Source organism: Anser cygnoides, chromosome 2 (assembly GCF_040182565.1).
Source record: "Anser cygnoides isolate HZ-2024a breed goose chromosome 2, Taihu_goose_T2T_genome, whole genome shotgun sequence".
NCBI classification, from domain to species: Eukaryota; Metazoa; Chordata; class Aves; order Anseriformes; family Anatidae; genus Anser; species Anser cygnoides.
The window spans coordinates 71,984,439-71,988,693 of record NC_089874.1 but is presented as its reverse complement, the minus strand read 5'-3'; positions in this window follow the sequence as shown (position 1 = coordinate 71,988,693).

The window sequence follows — 4,255 nt, the reverse complement described above, 5'->3', positions numbered from 1 at the left end:
CCTCCCTCCCTCCCTCAGCGGAGAAAATGGCGGCGTCTGGGCGCGAGCGTCGAGCGCATCGATGCGCGCTCTGCTCTCTGCTCCCCCGCCTGGGGCGGCGGACGGCGACTCCTGCCTGGGCTCTGAGGGGCTGAGGGGAAAAGGGGGTAGTGAATGTGTGTTGTTTGGCTGATAGTCGGCTGTTTTAACAAAAGTAATAAATCACCGATAACACTGCCCCACTAAAAGCCGCCAAAATGCATTTTGCTCCGCAGGGGGGGACCTTCTTGTCATCCTCCCCTGGGAGACCGCAGGAGGAAAATAATAAAAATGTGTAATAGTGACACGCGAAAAGGCAAAACAGGGCAATAACTGCAAAGCACACAGAGAATGTAACGTAGGGAACATAACATCAGGTAAAAAGCTTGTGAGAAAGGTAGCTGAAGGCGATTTTGTGCAAATGCATAAACTGGATATAATTTCAAAACACATAAAATCTAATTATGAATCATCCTGGGCTATAAAATGGAAATGTTGCGCTCCTAGAAGCAATGTGCAAAATATTTAACATTGTAACATTGTACATAAATATTTATCTATTGTAATGTAGCATTTGGGAAACTCAAGGTTTTATGTCTGTAATGTTTTAAAAGTTTTCCTTCACTTTTTTTTTTTTTTTTTTAAGCTAGCATAGTAAATCAGTATGTATTACGGATAATATTGACAAATACATCAGCCTTTGAATTTTTTAGCATATTAATTAGTTCGCAGACATGAAACAAAGTGTATGCTTCAAATTGACTCTATATGACAACCCTCCCCCCGTCCCCGTCCCCCCCCCCACATTTCCCCAAACCTTTCAGCAAAATAGTTGTTTCTGAAGAAATGAATTAGTGATTTTCTTAAGGAAAACAAGCCATCATCTTCAGAGGTTTCAGTGCTTCTTGGTTTGTGTTTCCTTTATGTGGACTGAGGGATTTCACATTTGCCAGACGATGGTGCTTTCTGTGCATGTGGTCAGTTGGGATTTTCTAGTTTAAGCAGATTCTAGATTAAGTAGATAAACAGATTATCTAGACGTGTCATCTGTAATGACCTTTACTATTATAAGTGAAGTGATTACTTCTCTACGTTTTTTCTTCCAGCTACTACTAGATGGGAAATAGGTATCAAAAGGGAGATCAGTATCAGCAAAGCTCTCATCTTCATGAAGTTTGAAGGCAAGTTAAAATACATAGCAGGCAGATTTGAACTTTGCACAGAAAGGAGTAGAATGTGCCCGAATGACTCGGTGGAAGCAGGCAGGTAGGAGGAGAAATCAAATCGTGCCAGTAAGTGGGGTAGGCTAAGTAACCTGTAACTGGAATGAGGAACATGGAGCTTTTGAGTAGGAAGAGTTGAAGAAATGCACACTGGCAAATGTGACTGATATAGAATCATAGAATCATAAAATCATTAAGTTGGAAAAGACCTCCAAGATCATCTGGTCCAACCATCCCCCTATATTCCCTCATATTTGAGACTTTGCAGTCTTGTTGCTGTCTCACTATAACTTATTTTTTTTTTTAATTCAGAAATGTGTAAATTAGACTGCTTGATTTTGTCTCAGAAGGTCTCCTGCCTCTTTGTAAAGAATGTACATTTTTTCATTTATAATACATTTTTCTATTTCTGTTACCCATATTCCATCATTCAAACTGGGGGAAGTGCGGAGTAGGGTATGTGCTGGGGAATGTTCTCTTTAAATAAAGCGGAAGAATAAACTATGAGAAGGATGTTTATTATTGATCTCACAGATGTTTCTGCGGTCTGCAATATGAGCACGTATGAATTACTGGTAAAGCTGAAAAGTAAATTACATTTTCTTTTATCGCTTTTAAAAATGAAGTTAGGGCTTATGAAAGGTACTGGATTCAGACTCTGGAGACTTGACTTCTCTGTTTATCCAGGAAATAGATATTGTACATCACAAGCAGAGGCAGTGGAAGTATTAAAGATCTCAAAGTTGTCATGCTACTTGCTTGAACTTCTCATTCTTGACCAACTCAAGGTACCAAATGGGAAGTTTACTCTTGCACAAACATAATCCTGTGTCTTTCAGCTGGAATATATAAGTGAAGATACACAATGTAGTTCTGTTATCAAGAACTTTTTTTCACTACAATCTAACTTAGAAATGACAACTTTATGATATTAGCTTACATTGTCAACCTAGCCTAGATTGTTATCTGGCTTCTTCAATATGACTGTTTCTAACTACTCAAATGTAAGATGGTACCCCTTTATCTATACCGTATACAATAGTTTGGGAATTAACCAGGACAAAGGTGTTTTTTGTTTCTTGTTTGCAGGAGAAAAAATAAATATGGAATATTTTTAACAAGTGCACATCTTACTTTTTGCTAGTTAATTAGGGGCAGTAATGTCTTTGTAGCATAGCATATTTTCTTATTATGAATTCAAAGGAGTAAAAAAGTCTCTCCTATCTGTGTAAAAAATACCCACTGATGCTTCTGTTTCTCCATGAAACATGTAAGTAGACACAGTGTTAGTGACACAAATATCAACAAAGATTATCACCTGGCTGACAGACGAAATTAATGAAGCAAAACAATGTGGGTTTTGTTACATTTCAGCATAAAATGCAAACTAATACCACTTTCAAAAGCTTGAACCCTCCTCTCAGAGCCGAGTTTTTTAGCTTTGTATAGATGATTTTAAATTCTACTGTGTTGACTAAAACATGGCACATGCAAATGAGGATGCAGTATGTTAGAAATTACATGGCTGAAAACAGTGTAATTTAATGTTTTATTGTCATTACCAAAAATAATGGAGAATTATTGAAAAAACATCGTATTTTTGTATGAATTGTCCTTTAGGGTTGTACTCAAGACAACTACAAGATTAAGTATTTTGGTTAAATGAAAGTTCATTTGACATCCACTGAATTTGTGGGAGTTAGGTGAGCCTAAAAACTCGATTCACAAAAAGAAGTGAGGATATTTATCTCTGTAGCATCAAGAAGGGAGGGAAGAGCAATAGTTCCCTTCTCCCATTGATAACTATAATGCTATTACTGTTAACTTAGTACTGTATGTTTCACAGTGGGATTTTCCTGCCAGCTTTGTACTTTTATTTTTTTTAACTGTTGTTATTCTTGTAGTGAGCTGCTGGGAAATGAGAACAAAATAAATAAAGGCACATGTAGAAGAGAGACTCGACTGGCTTTTTGCTAGGAATATATTTTAAATTAGGAATAAGTGCCTGTTGATGCTGGGGATGGAAAGTTAGGCATCACAATGGTAATATAATTAAACAAGGACATTTTACCTTAAAATGTATGTTACTTAGGTTTCTCTGTTATATGTTTTCTGAATCCTTTCCTATTGCTTTCTGTACTTCAACTTCAGCTGAAATGATTTTTCCTAGCCTAATTTTTAAGAGCATTTCTAATTCCTGCCACGTAGCACTGCATTTTACTGCCTCAGAAACTGAATTGCAGTTTTAACAGTATCAAAAAGCTCTATGATTATAGAATACCCTGTTTGAAATGTCTGATACATCACTTCATATTCAAGGAAAAGCTATTGGATCTGGAATTATAAAGTTAAATTAAGGTTCTGCCACTCTCATTACAAAGTACTGTAATACTGATATTTAAATTTTAAAGTTGCACTTAAAACATGTAACATATGAACAGACAGTTAATCTGTCAAGTGTTGGTAACTCTCCAGATACAAATTCGTTATTTCTGTCTTGTCACTGGTGCGTATACGTACTAGTACTTGGAAATGCAAATAGCAAGAAATTTTTTTCTAGAGAGCATATGTGCATATATGTAGTCTATCACTGGTTTGGAATTAACATCATAGGGAATTTTGCACTTGTAACTCATTGATATTAGAAAAATTGTGCTTAAGCTGGAACACATTCAAATTAATTTGTGCTTTTTGTTCTGAGGTGGTTAGTAACGTAACCGGTCAGTTTAGGTCACAAACAGCCTTCTTTAGAATAACTTTTTTTTTAATTCATAAGCAGCTGTGAACAGGTGTTGTGACCCCAAATTGATTGTGTTACACTGGTGGCATTCCACAGTGTGCTAATAAACGCTGCCTCGCTCCTGCCTGCAGGTCTTTTGTTACACTGGAGACAATGGCAGAGTAAGTACTACTGAGGCAGGTTGATTGATAGAATGTTCTCTATATAAAAATTTCTCACCGTCCTATTGCATGTTTTTTTGAAATAGTTTAGGGCCTTCTGCACTGTAAATAAT